Source organism: Euprymna scolopes, chromosome 46 (assembly GCF_053919585.1).
Source record: "Euprymna scolopes isolate OS-2025 chromosome 46, ASM5391958v1, whole genome shotgun sequence".
Taxonomy (NCBI): Eukaryota; Metazoa; Mollusca; class Cephalopoda; order Sepiida; family Sepiolidae; genus Euprymna; species Euprymna scolopes.
The window spans coordinates 215,997,671-216,013,414 of record NC_136527.1 but is presented as its reverse complement, the minus strand read 5'-3'; the positions used below and the strand labels follow the sequence as shown (position 1 = coordinate 216,013,414).

Genomic DNA, 15,744 nt, shown 5'->3' with positions numbered 1-15,744 from the left:
CTATATAATTTATATTTATTTTAAGTATTTCTACGTATTTTTAATATATTTCTATGTAATTTGGTTTTTTTTTCGTATTTTATGTATTTCTATGCATATTTAATATATTTCTATGTAATTTATGTATATTTTATATTTTATGTATTTCTATGTATATTTAATATATTTCTATGTAATTTATGTATTTTATATGATTTTTATGTATTTCTATCTATTTTTAATATATTTCTATGTAATTTATGATTTTTATGTATTTCTGTGTATTTTTAATATATTTCTATGTAATTTTTGTATATTTTATATTTTATGTATTTTACATTTTATGTATTATATATTTCTATGTAATTTATGTATATTTTATATTTTATGTATTTTATGCATATTTAATATATTTCTATGTAATTTATGTATTTTATATGAATTTTATGTATTTCTATCTATTTTTAATATATTTCTATGTAATTTATGATTTTTATGTATTTTATGTATTTCTGTGTATTTTTAATATATTTCTATGTAATTTATGTATATTTTATATTTTATGTATTTTATGCATATTTAATATATTTCTATGTAATTTTTGTATATTTTATGCATTTCTAGATATATTTAATATATTTTTATGTATATTTTATATTTTATGTATTTTATGCATATGTAATATATTTCTATGTAATTTATGTATATTTTATATTTTATGTATTTTATGCATATTTAATATATTTCTATGTAATTTTTGTATATTTTATGTATTTCTACATATATTTAATATATTTTTATGTAATTTTACGCATATTTAATATATTGCTATGTAATTTATGTTTTACTATATATTTCTATGTATATTAATATATTTCTATGTAATTTATGTATATTTTACATATTTCTACGTATATTTAATATATTTTTATGTAATTTATGTATATTTTATATCTTATGTATTTCTACGTATATTTAATATATTTCTATGTAATTTATGTATATTTTATATATTTCTACATATATTTAATATATTTCTATGTAATTTATGTATATTTTATGTATTTTATATTCAATATATTTCTATGTAATTTTTCTGTATATTACGTGTATTTTTTATGAACCTGTACGTGCTTACTTTGTTTTAATTTTCTTATCACTTTTTTTTAGCTGGGGATGTGGCATTCTACCGGATGCCAAACATTCTGCCAGTTACTCCAACCAAGAGATATTTTTAAGACTCTAACCGTCCCTTAGTTCCAGTGTGGCATCGCATATGCCTCTTCAAATGCGACGACGTCGTAAACGAAGAGCGACACACTCCACACGAATGCGGTCTCTCCCCCGTGTGGGTGCGCATGTGTATTTTTAAATCGAACTTCCGCGTTAGTGCTGCATCGCAAATGTCGCATGTGTATGGTTTCAGCCCAGAGTGCGTCAGAGCATGTCGCTTCAAGTTTGAGATCGTCTGGAATGAGGAGTCACACACGTCACAAGAGAATGGTTTCGATCCGCTGTGTGACAACATGTGACGTTTTAGAACTGATGACGTTACAAAAGCTGAGTTGCACACATCACAACGGTGCGACTTCTGCCCACTGTGAGATAGCATGTGTCGTTTCAGTGCAGACGCGGTCGTAAACGAGGACCCACATGTCCCGCACGAGTATGGCCTCTGCCCCGTGTGTGACCTCATGTGTCGTTTCAAGTTCGAGTCAATCGTGAACGCAGCGGCACAGATGCTGCATGAGTAGGGACGCTCACCACTGTGCGATCGGATGTGGATCTTGAGGTTGCACGACATCGTGAATGAACATCCACACACATGGCACGAGAATGGACGCTCACCTGAGTGCGATCGCGTGTGCGTTTTGAATGTTGATAAATTTGCAAAGGATAAACCACACACTTCGCATGGAAATGGTTTACGAACCGAGCGGGGACGCATGTTTGTTTTTTTTTACAGCAGATTTTGTTTTTTTTGTATATTTTATGTTTTTATATGTTATTTTTATATTTCTTCTGTATTTGTATGTATTTTTGTTTATTTTGTATTTGTGTATTTTTTATGAATTTGTGATCAGAAGTTTTTGTATTTATATGCATTTTATGTTTTTATGTTATTTTGATGTTTTCTTTATGATTTTATGTGTCTTTTGTGTATTTTATGTGTTTTTAATGTATTTTTTTTATGTTTTATTTTTTGTTTTTTATGTATTTTTTGTTTTGTATGTATTTTGTGTTTTGTATGTATGTTATGCGTTTTTATGAATTTATGTATTTTCTGTGTTTTTTAATGTATTTTGTGTTTTTTAATTTATTTTGTGTTTTTTAATTTATTTTGTGTTTTTTTATGTATTTTGTGTTTTTTATATTTTATGCATTTTGTATGTATTTTGTGTTTTTTAATGTATTTTATGTGTTTATGTATTTTGTGTGTGTGTTTTTAATGTATTTTATGTGTTTTTTATGTATTTTGTGTTTTATATATTTTATGCATTTTTTATGTATTTTGTGTTTTTTTAATATTTTATGTGTTGTTTTTTATGTATCTTGTGCGTTTTTTATGTATTTTGTGTGTTGTTTTTATGTGTATTGTTAAAAAATAGTTATATTCCACAAAGTTTAGGATTGAGTTGAGGTTGAACATTACTTCATCTTCACTTCAAAATGAAAGTTTTCAGCACAAATGAATTGTGAATTCACTTTTTTTTCTTTTTGAAGAAGAAGAACCTTTTATTCCACATGTGTTTGGATATCATTTTCCACCACCTGGCAAGTCACCTGTGAATAAATAAAAGATTTTATTTAACTTCATACATTAATTAAAACTAATATTGTGTATTTTATGTGTTTTTAATGTATTTTGTGTTATTTATGTATTTTTTGTTTTTATGTATTTTGTGTTTTGTATGTATTTTATACGTTTTTATGCATTTATGTATTTTCTGTGTTTTTTAATGTATTTTGTGTTTTTTTATTTATTTTGTGTTTTTTATATTTTATACATTTTTTTATGTATTTTGTGTTGTTTATGTATTTTATGCATTTTTTATGTATTTTATGCATTTTTTATGTATTTTATGCGTTTTTTATTTTATGCATTTTTTATGTATTTTATGCATTTTTTTATGCATTTTAAGTATTTTTTTATGTATTTTATGTATTTTTTATGTATTTTATGCATTTTTTATGTATTTTTTATGTATTTTATGCATTTTTTATGTATTTTATGCGTTTTTTATGTATTTTATGCATTTTTATGCATTTTATGCGTTTTTATGTACTTTATACATTTTTTATGTATTTTATGCATTTTTTATATATTTTATGCATTTTTTTACATATTTTATGCATTTTTTATGTATTTTATGCATTTTTTTTATGTATTTTATGCATTTTTTTATGTATTTTATGCATTTTTTATGTATTTTATGCGTTTTTTATGCATTTTATGTATTTTTTATGTATTTTTTATGTATTTTATTTATTTTTTATGTATTTTATGCATTTTTATGTATTTTATGCATTTTTTATGTATTTTATGCATTTTTATGTATTTTATGCATTTTTTATGTATTTTATGCATTTTTTATGTATTTTATGCATTTTTTATGTATTTTATGCATTTTTTATGTATTTTATGCATTTTTTATGTATTCTATGCACTTTTTATGTATTTTATGCATTTTTTATGTATTTTATGCATTTTTTATGTATTTTATGCGTTTTTTATGTATTTTATGCATTTTTTATGTATTTTATGCATTTTTTAATGCATTTTTTATGTATTTTTTATGTATTTTATGCGTTTTTATGTATTGTATGCATTTTTTATGTACTTTATGCGTTTTTTATGTATTTTATGCATTTTTTTATGTATTTTATGCATTTTTTTATGTATTTTTTTATGTATTTTATGCATTCTTTTATGTATTTTATGCGTTTTTTATGCATTTTATGTAATTTTAATGTATTTTATGTATTTTTATGTATTTTGTGCGTTTTTTTATATATTTTATGCATTTTTTATGTATTTTATGCATTTTTTATATATTTTATGCATTTTTTTATTTATTTTATGTGTTTTTATGCATTGAACATTACTTTATTTTCACTTTGAAATGAAATTTTCAGCACAGTGTCCAAGGGCATATACAAATTTAACAAATGAGAATTATTCTTGTGAATTCACATTTTTTTTAAGAAGAAGAAACTTTTATTCCACATGTGTTTGGATAACATTTTCCACCACCTGGCAAGTCACTTGTGAATAAATAAAAGATTTTATTTAACTTCATACATTAATTAAAAAAAGTGGGGAAAAATCTAATTTTAAAAAGTTCTTTGAAAAATAAAATATGATAGACCCCTGAGGTACTCCCGCATCTATGGCATATTGTTTAGATGTACGACCGTCGAGGACAACTTGGATTTTTCTATTACTTAAGAAGGATTTAATTACATTATGAATTCTTCCAGTGATTCCATATGATCTAATTTTCCTTAGAAGACCATCGTGCCATACCCTGTCAAAAGCCTTAGATATATCAAGGGCCACCGCTCTACCCTCCCCTGTTTTGTATACGTTCAGAAACTACAGTTAAGATTTTTTATTTTTATTTCGTCTTTGTGCCAATATCCTCCACTGGTGAGACTAGACCATTCCCCCCCTTGAGAGTGAGGGAGAAACGAAGAAAAACATTTAACAACACGGAAAAATGTTAAAACGAAAGTGAAAAACGCCTTGAACCTAGCCAAATGAACAGATACTACACTTTGATCTTATTTATCTATTTTATTGCTGTCAAAAATGAAATTATAATAAAAAATTACAAAGACAAAAATAACGAACAACAAATTTAGGCACAAGGCCCTATAAGAAATTGGGGAGGGGGGTTCAGGGTCTTTGTGACTATTTGACAATTAAATAAAATTGGACTTTGAAGTCTCATTCTTGACTGGCAACATTTACCACAATACCACATTCACTCTGTGGATTCTAATCTAACTAATATATCCCCAGCGTTAAGAATAAAAAACATATATACAATTGGTAAAAAACTTGTCTGTATGTCTGTGTATGCATTTTCTTTTTTTTTAAAACAAATATAGTGTGTATATGTGCATTTGTGTGATGTTAAAGGTTCGATTTCATTGGTAAAATAAAATGTTCTCGAATCGGTCTGTATAAAATAGTTCGTGGAGTGGGGAAAATCTTATTTAAAAAAGTTCTTTGAAAAAACTGGAAGTGATGTAGTTTCAATTAAGACTAGAACAGATACTACACTTTGATCTTGTCCCAAGACAATCCAAAAGAGGGTATGACTTTCAAAAATATCGGTTAAAAAAAAAAGTTACTCCTCTTTGTAGAAATGTGCACATTTAAGGGTGAAGGAATTAATGTTTTTTAGCTAATTTTTTGATATTTGTTGTCCGAAGGATCTAGCTTCACAATAATACCGATCTTGTGAAAATCTGTCGCCTCTCTCCAAAGTTTTAGGCAAACATAATACATACATTTATATATTGGGTTGTGCTACTCTGTTTGACTAGACCTCGCCACTGTTTTTCCGGGGAGCCGAAAACAAGCAGGGAGATCCCTATTGGGGGTTGGGGAGAAGCCTTAATGGGAGTAGGGGAAAAAATAAAGCAACGGGAGGAGGGGGTTGGGAGGTGACCTCTGAGTAAGGGAATGACCGGGGGTGTTCAAAACACAAATGGTGTGGTAGGGGGGGAGGGCAGACACAGAGGTTCTCTAGCACCCGAAAAATAAAACCGGGAACAGGATCTCATTTGTACCACCAGTCAAGAGTCTTCTTAAATTGATTAAGCTAAAACCTAGGCGGGATGGGTTCCGAAGGACCCAGCACCGCCTGTGCCATGCTCAAGTAGGGAACACATATTCAAACTTGGCTCCTCAACGGATGCACAAACTAGTGTTGTGTACCCACCTCTTATTAAACTCCGCTCGAGGCACCCTCCTCCAATCGCATCTGATCTTTACTTTAAGCAAATGTTTAAAATAAACAATCAGATCCCGATCTGAAACAGATGTCCCTTCGCAGACCAACTTGAGGCGCGTGATCCAAATCACCATGCACGCTACTGCTAGGATCACCAGGAAAACCATACTTTCCTCCCTGGGGAACGGCGGCTCCATGTTGTAAACAAAACAACCTATGTCGAGATCAAAAAGTTAACCAAAAGTTAACTACCAACTCATTTAATTTACTATTGTATATATATACTAGCAAGGGGTACCCGGCATTGCCCGGGTGTTTGGGGGGGGGGTTAAAAAAAAAGTATGAGGATCGAACCCGAACCCTTGAGGCAAAGTTGTGAAAAAAAAAAAGTGTGACGTTAACCATTGGCCCACCGCGAGATCCTTACCGAAACACGTTTGAATTTATTTAATTACTTGGATTTAGCAGGTGCTCGTTTTAATGAGTTAATGAGGTCAAGTTTGACTGCGGGATTTCATTTACTGCTGAACGCTTTTTTCCTCGCCCCCAAGATGTTATAGGAAAAAGACTAACCCACATGCGGCGAGCGACAAACATTGAATATTTATCTTCCCGAAATCGAGAAAATTAAATAGGCGAGTTTCGTTGTTAACTGTGAGATATTACCATTTATATGTGATATAAAAAGTTTTAAAAAGTTGTTAAGCGACCGACCGCTTCTCTGAAAGAAGCCTTTTGTAGACACACAGAAAAAGTGAACACACATACATACATGATGATATGATACGATGATGATTGCAACGTCTTGTCAGACGAGTGCCACTCCCTCAGACATTTAAAATCCATGAGCCCAAATGTCTGAGGGAGTATCTATACAAATATGATGTTACAGAGTCCTAGCTTTGTACGACAGCTAAGTCTCTCTCTCGGTTCAAAATGTTGAGATCCAGCAACAAGCAAGAGCAAGATAGCCAGCAACAAATTAAACTGCAGACATATACACACGCACAGTTGGTGCTAGTTGGCCGTTGACCCAGAAAAAGAGTTCATTCGCCCTTTGGTAGGTCTTGTTTTTAATCCTTCAGGGAGACTAGCCGCCCTCCTCACCAAACAAGTCTGGTGGGGGAACCAGTTTAGTCGCCGGTGACCCGACCATGAGGCAGGTAGTACTGGGTTACATGGTACCAGTAGCATATGACATGACCTGACATACATACATACATACATACACATACATATATACACGTACATACATACATGATGATTGCAACGTCTTGTCAGACGAGTACCACTCCCTCAGACACTTAAAAATGACTTGACATACATACATAAACACATACATACATACATACATACATACACACATTTTCGCTTTTATATTTTATAGATTTTTCACGTTTTTTTTTTCTCCTTCACGGTACTACCATTTTTTTTTAACACCTCCAAACATCCTGGCAACGCCAAGCACTCTCGCTATAAATATTGTTTCTAGAAAGATCTAATCCTGCCTTGAAAGAGTTCGTTAAAATATGAATAAATTACAATTTCTTACACAAACAATATAATTAACCAAACATAATGATTAATGAATATAATATAGTATGAAAATATTTATTAATATAATTAAATATTGGGTCATTCCATGTCAATTCACCATTACTCCCACCGACACTGAATTACTTGAAATTTGGCACCACTGGATATAGTTTAAGGACATATCCAGGACCATAGGAACGAAAAAAAAAAAAGGTATTGGAGCGCAATCTTGCAGGTGCTCGTCCATTTTTCACAGTGGATTCAGCTAGACGGGTGTTTTTCGTGAAAGATTGGCGAGGGGGGACCAGAGATTGGAGTTCAGACGAGCACCTGCCATGGAAATAACGATAAAACAAGGAAAGGCTCGCAACGTCTCTTCTGTGGGGGAGAGGTTGCAGGGTAGAGAAAAGGGCATCCCCCACTAGTTATTTCCCCTTTTAATAGAAGTTAATGTTTTTATAATAATGTACGTTTTTATCTTTTAGACATAAATGTTTTTTGATCAAATATAATTCAGAAAAATCTACATTCACCATTTTTTTCCAATTTACATATTAATATTTTTGTAGCATTATCAAATCTTTGTATGTGGGATCCATATGTTACGTGTTTTTTTTTGACATAGGCATAACCACTTATCAAGGCCCAGAGACCACTCGAGGATAAGGGTTAAGGGTGTACAGTAGTCAATTGGACAATATAGTAATTTTTAGTAATGGAAATTCGGTAATTTTTTTAACAAGTGGAACGGCTCATCAAGAACTTGTTTACGTTGGACTTGAAGACAACCATATTGTAGTCAGCTGGAAAGCAGGAAAACGGAAGACAGTTCCACAGGCGTGCAGTTCTAAGAAAGAAACTTTGTTGCATTGTTTTCGTTAGCGCTTTCTACTAAAACCCAAGTCGTCTTCAAGGTTGTTTATCTGCTGGGTTTCAGAACGTGTAGTTATTTATAGAAAAGTACATTTGGGAAAATGTGGTCACATGTTTAAGGGCTATTCAATTGTATATGTATTTGATGAAAGAGATTTTTCTCTGTATCTTGTTTGGTTCATATATATATATATTATTCCTTAATTGGAATTCATTTTTTTTTTTTTTTTTTTTGAGATGAGCATTATATATTAATTTATTTTTATTTCGGACTATTAGTCTCATTTTTATTAGTTGTTGATCGCCCTTCGGGGCCCATGTCGCAGTTTATTTATTTTTTTTTTTTTTACAAAGGCATCACCACATTATCAAGGCCCAGAGGCCACTCAAGGATAAGGGTTAAAGAGTGTACAGTAGAAATTGGTCAATATAGTAATCATTAGTAATGAAAATTTGGTAAATTTGATAACTTATATGGAACGGCTCATCAAGAACTTATTTACTTTAGACTTGAACACAACCATATTGTAGTCAGCCGGAAAGCAGGAAAACGGAAGACAATTCCACAGTTGATAGAGACGTTGAATCTCTACGGTTCCAGATGAGCATTGTCTGAAGATAGCGGTTTCAATCCTACCCAAAGCCGGCCAGAGGCTTACTTGGCCAAAACGTGGTGAGACGACAACAACTACGGATGGCAGTGATGGCTGAGAATGCAGTTAGGAGATTCGAAGTTCCTATCCGTCGCGGTTACCACCTGACGAAGGCCAGGGGAATAGTTGGCCGAAACGTTGTGAATAAACAAACCAATAAAAAGATCAAAAAACAACAACTAATAAAGATGAGACTAATAGTCCAAAATAAAAATAAATTAACTTGTTTGGTTCATCGGTTATTTTAACGACTCGAGTTTTTTTGTGTTTTACTTCGGTCGGATTACAAACAGTTTTAGGTCAAGATCAAAGTGTAGTATCTGTCTTCAGATGCTGCACTTCTATTTCTTGTTCTCTTTCAGTGGAGGAGAAATCCTTCACAACTGAGACAATTTTTATTTTTGTACCTTTTCTCCACGTTAAAAAACGACCCTGGTGTCTAACTCTGTCCCGTGGGGAGGCATAGTAAATAGGTACAAACAGGTGTTCGCTTCTCATTGGGTCCCAACGTCGTGTTATAACTGAGTTAAAAATAACGATCATTCGCTATTTATAGTTATCGCTAGAAAAGGTTCTGGAACAAACAGTTTAGAATGTTTTTGTCCCATATTTTGAAAATCTCCAGAGATGCTAGAAAAAACGTTTTATATTCATATTCTTAAGTAATACTTGTTATATTATTTTATATATAATTTTTTATTGTTATTGTTATGTAACAGATGTCTGGGACCATCTGATACATAACGGTTAAAATAAACCTTTTTAAGAAACTCGAAAGGAGGGCATCGAATATCGATTGTCCACCACACAAAAGTAAACAGAAAAATCGGACGACGATTTTTTGTTTATAAAGTAAAGTGATTGTGGGGGAGATCGCATATTTTGCTGGAATGGGACATTCCTTTGCGAGAACAAACAAAGATTGGAATGTCCTGGAAAAAAACAATTATGGTCAAGGCTGGAACGTGTTGTAAAGACCCGTGCAATAAACAAAAACAATAGTCGCCCGACTAAGAGAAAATGGGTTACTGGAGATCTGGGTTAAATGCAAGCAATGCATTTTGTAAACAAAGCTAAAACTTGCCTGGGAATCGAGGAATCGATTATCGACAGTAAATGAATTAACCAATCAAATGCAAGCCAGCGGAGATCGTAATTGTGGAAAAATACGGGAACAAAAAAAATCCTGTGAATATAACGAGGTGATTTTTGGAGTCAGAAGAACAGAAGTAGGTCTGAGGACCGCCGAAGGACGTGCGATTGTCGAAGTGAAATTGCGTTCCCCCCTCCGATCGCTCAATGAAAGGAAAGCCAAGCCACATAAATGAACAGTTTGATAAAATGCATGTAAGGCTTTAGTTAAAAATATATTTTCGCTTTTATATTAATGCTATTATCATTATAATTATTATAATAATTAATTTTTTATTGTTATTTCCTTGTAATTAAGTAATTTATTATTTTCTTATTATTAAAAAAAAAACGACTACGGTAGGTCGGCGCGAACGTGAAAATATAATGTGAATTGTCCAGCACGCTAACCACTATGCCACAGAGCACTGCAGCTTAGTTTAGTGATTTTAAATAACTTCACATGAAAGAACTACGAAGCCAAACCGGTGTTCTCTTCTCAACTGTTCCTTGTGAACGATCCCCAAACGGTGTTAAGTGGTGGCAGGGGGAGGAGGAATTTATGAGAGAGAAAATATTTTACCACTTCCATTGATCTTAACCGATTTTGGCCGTGATTTCTCAGCAGAAAAAGTATAGAAATCTAAGATTATCGAGGAATTTGAGAAATAATAAGCCTATAACACACCTCGGATATTGTTCTGCAGTTTGTGCATATTATATTTGCATGAAATATCTTGATTTTTAATCCTATTAAGGTCAAAATCAGACAAGAAAAAATGAGTTCATTTTATTTATATAGAGATTAAAATATAATAAAAATAATTATTTTTATTATATGTTATTTGATTAATACTTTTGATGAAATGAAGGAAATTTATGGCATCGTGAATTCAAACATGTTATTTTGGAAGATCGGCGCATTACTATTCGCCAAATAGCCCAAGATGAAACAATTACATTGAAGGCATTGCCAGGGTTGCTGCAAGAAAGGTAGGCTCTCTCTACCGTGCTAGAAAACTACTAACACCCGAAAGTATCCTGTACCTCTATAAGGCCACCATTCGCCCATGTATGGAGTATTGCTGCCACATCTGGGCTGGTGTATCTGCTACTAGTCTCTCGCTCCTTGACAAGGTTCAAAAGAGAGTCGCAAACCTGATAGGCCCTGAACTGGCATCTAAGCTTCAGCCTCTGTCCCATCGACGAAATGTTGCATCTCTCTGCCTTTTCTACAAGTATTTTAGTGGTGAATGCTCTGACGAACTGCAATCACTTGTGCCCCACGACGTGAGCACCCTCGACAAACCCGACAGGCTGCTAAATCCCACCCCCACACTGTAGAGATCCCTAGATGTAAAAGATCTTTTTACTCCAATAGTTTCTTCCCCAGAACCGCAAGACTCTGGAATTCCATTCCAGGTCCCTGCTTCCCCAACAGTACTGACGTGCAGAAGTTCAAGTGTAACGTGAACCGACACCTTGCTGCCCAAATCCCTACATAGTACCCCAGTAGTTGCTGCCCCTTATAGTAGCCCCCTACACCAAAGTGGCAATTTGCCTTGTTTGGGGTGAAAATGTAATAAAAAAAAAAAAAAAAAAAAAGATGTCAAGATTAGTACAGGGTCTGTGGAAACTATCATTCATGACCATTTGCATATGCGTAAGGTGTCTGCCAGATGAATTCCCAGGTTGCTTACACCATTCCAGAAGTGAGAACACGCCGAGTGCTCGAGGATGAATTTGGAGATGTGCCAAGAAGATGAGTCAAAATTTTTCAAAAGACTGGTTACACAGGATGAAACCTGGGTCCATCACTATGATCCAGAGACCAAAGCCCAGTCAATGCAGTGAAAGCACTTGGACTCACCACCTCCAAACAAGGCAAGGATGCAGCCCTCCGCTGGCAAGGTTATGCTCACAGTCTTCTGGGACCAGGACGGAGTAGTGATGACAGATTTCCTGGCAAAGGGTACTACAATTACAGGAGCCTATTATGCTTCACTTTTGAGGAAATTAAGGGAAGCTATCAAAATCAAGAGGCGGGGCAAGATCAGCAAAGATAGCCTCCTCCTGCAGGATAACGCTCTGGTCCACAACTCGCATGTCGCCAAATCAGAAGCATGGGCGTGTAGTTATTAAATCTACCCCATCCTCCTTACTCTCCTGACCTTGCACCCTCTGACTTCCATCTCTTCCCAGCCATGAAGTTGTTTTTGAAAGGAAAGCGTTTCTTAGATGATGCAGCCTTGATTTCTGAAGTCACGTCGTGGTTGGAGGACCAACCTGGGGTGTTCTACAAAAACAGTCTCCAGAGCTGCATCAAATGATGGGAGAAATGCATGACTCTGGGTGGTTCTTTCACACCGCTAAAACACTTGGGCAACACCACTAGTTATTTAAAAAGCCATTCTTAACATGGGGAGAGTGTTTTGTAGCTATTCTGTACTTTCACCAAACAATTTAATAAACTGTTACTTATGCAAAGTGTTCATATACCTGGTTCTTTGGGATAATAGGGGCGCTTCAAACCCACCTCCCTTCCAAAAACGACAACTGAAGAAGGTTTTAGTGTTTTTACTATTTTAAAATGCTTTTTGTTTTAAGTTTGAAACACAAGTATGCCCCTGTATTCGCACTCTTTAAGGTGTTCACAATGCAATTTCCCCTAATTTTTTTGTAAAAATCAGTTTTTATCTCTAATCATTTTTCGGGGTTGGGGTTTGTTTTACAATCCGCAGAGGTACAAAAAAAGTTGTCAATCCCCCGCCCCCCCAAAAAAAAACAAACCAAGCAAATATACAACAAATAAACGTTACCAAAGGCAAGATAAGCTACTTTTTTTTACCTAACTGGGTAATTTTTTAGTGTTTTTATTTAATGCTAAGCATTTATTCTGTAAAAAAAAAGGAAAAAAAAAAGTAATGTATTCGGGTTTGTATTGCTGTACACATAGATTCGAAAAAGTTGTCAAAAAACAAATATATAACAAATAAATGTTATCAAAGGCAAGATAACTTACTTTTCTACCAAACTGGATATATTTTTCGTGTTTTTATTCAATGTAACATGTTTATTCAGCTCGAAAAACATACAGTGTTTACCGATGTATTGGAAAATTCAAAATGGCACAAAACTCTCTCTTTAACACGGTAAGTTCGGGAAAAGATGTAATAAATAATAAACTAGACAAAATACTGTTAGAAATTCGCTCAATATATGTTACTGTGACATAAGTTGACATATATTGGGTGTTTTTTAATAGTGTTTTGTCTAGTTTATTATTTATAACACCTTTTCCCAAACTTACCGTGTTAAAGAGAGAGTCGGGCGCCATTTAAAAATTTTTCATTCAGCTCGACCAGAAAATCTCATTAATTCTGATGGGCGCGGGATAAGCATAAGCAAACTTTTCAAAAAGAAAAATATTTCAAAAATATTTAGTTTATGCTTGCAAAAAAAAAAAAAAACGTAAATGTTTTAAAATAAACAAGCAACAACACGTAAATGTCTGGAAAAATAAAACTTAAATATGCTTGCAAAAACAAACAACAAAAAAACGTAAATATGTTTGAAAAAACAAAAAACAAAACTTAAATATGTTTGCACCCCCCACCCCAAAAAAATCAAACCATGTTTAAAATTAAAATATAACAAAAACATTTATTTTTATTTCAAGGGTGGCATTATATACATTTTGTGCTTCCGTAACTGGGTGGACAGACAGTAACGCCACCTATAGTCAAACGGAGGAAACAGGCTCTCTCTTTCTTCACGATTACCTCCTTTGTTATATATTGTTGTTTTTTTTTTTTTTGACAACTTTTTCCAATCTTTGTGTACAGTAAAACAAACCCTGGATTTGTTATCCACTGACGTAGGAAAAAGTTAACTATTCTGTACCTCCACCCAAAAACACTTTTTAAAACATTCACTCGGAAAATGATTGCAGCGAAAACCTTTTCGGTTGACTTACCTTCAATTTGTTTCTTTTTCTTTTTTTTTTTTTTTTTGGACAGAAAATAAATATGAAAATAAAATACTTAATTAAGCTGAAGTTTTTGAAACTATATTTTTCGTTGATTTTTTTTTTTTTTTTTTTGAAGAGTTTTAAAGGGAGATAATTGTGTATTTACTGAACAAGGGAGATAATTGTGTATTTAGTTAACAAGGGAGATAATTCGGTATGAAGCAAAATAATTTAGGTATTTAGCACAGACGCCAAAAAAAAAAAAACGAAAAAAAAAAAAGGTATTTGTATAGTTTACCTATTTACTATGCCTCCCCACGGGACAGAGTTAGACACCAGGGTCGTTTTTTAACGTGGAGAAAAGGTACAAAAATAAAAATTGTCTCAGTCGTGAAGGATTTCTCCTCCACCGAAAGAGAACAAGAAATAGAAGTGCAGCATCTGAAGAACAGATACTACACTTTGATCTTGTCCCGAAGGCCAAGAAAAACAAAAAAATTAAAGGTTATATTTTACGTATCCGTTACGGAATGAAGTTTTCAAAAAAAAAAAAAATTCACTTAATTTCATCAAGTTTTCTTTTTTTCTTTTTTTTTTTACAGCGAAAAAAAAAATAATTTGTTATGATACCGAGCAAAAGGTTCGACTTTTAGGAAGAAAAGCTAGAATAAAAGATGGGGAGGGAGTGTCGGCGCTTTAAACTGAGTTATCTCCCCGTGGCATGTTTTTAACATCCAAACAATGAATTTAGGAAAACTCGTCTCCTGAAAACTCGTCCCCTTTCGCTAGGTAGGAAAACTGGTCCCTTATTGGATAAATATCGATTGAAAACACATTTTATGATCGTTCTTGAAGGAGATATTGTTTTTTTTAAAATAGACTATAGCCCCCCCCCCATAATATTTAAAAAATATATTTTTATTTGTTTAATGTTTATTTTTGTTTTGTTTTTAAAATAAAATCGATTGTCCGTTTTCTACCTAACTGGCTAAGTTCTTAGTGGTTTCACTTATTTTAAAGCGTTTATTATGTTCATACAAAGTTAATTACAATTTTTTTTGTTCTTATTTTAACGATGTTTTTTTGGAGTCATAAAAACAATAATAAAAAACAAAACAAAAAAATTAAAAAACGGAGCGATTCGATTCTTCGTTACTTTTTTGTTTTGGTTTTTTAATTATGATAGTTTTTTTTGTTATGTTTTTGTTTTCTCTCATACCAAATGCAATGCACTCATGCGTTATTTAAAATTATGATTTTATCAATTATCAACATTTATTGTCGTCCTGTCAAATTTTGCAAAAATTAACTAATAAATTAAAAGCGAAATATTTTTTTGGCGCGAGAGATGCCATGTGCTAACAATCTCTCGTTAACTCATTTTTAATTTTTTAAAATTTTTACTTCAAAATTCTAAAATCAATCATTAAGAGAAAAAGGAATCACTAAATAAATGTATTAATCAATTTTATTGAAAACTCCGCTATCGTTTATCAAGAATCTTTTTAATTTCATTTTTTGTTGGTTGTTTTTCGGAGGGAGATATAGTTTTATCCCCCCCCCCCGTCTCTAAATTATATTTTTTAAAATATTAAAATCAGTTAGGTAGAAAACGGACACTTAGAAAATCGATTTT

The 15,744-nt window shown here is 32.6% G+C and overlaps 1 protein-coding gene across 2 annotated transcripts in view; it reads right to left on the bottom strand.

Annotated features, from left to right (window-relative positions):
* LOC145271057 (uncharacterized) overlaps positions 1 to 14,643 on the bottom strand; it is a 54,257-nt gene extending 39,614 nt beyond the window's left edge. Inside the window, exons 1-2 of one of the 2 annotated variants that reach the window (XR_013865674.1) lie at positions 14,115 to 14,643; positions 2,423 to 2,763 (exon numbers count right to left, since the gene is read on the bottom strand). The gene's annotated coding sequence lies outside the window, so the exon portion shown is untranslated. Of the gene's footprint in view, positions 1 to 2,422; positions 2,764 to 14,114 lie in introns of those variants that run through there. The other variant, XM_080126604.1, reaches the window with a different exon arrangement.
* Positions 14,644 to 15,744: the final 1,101 nt, after the last annotated feature.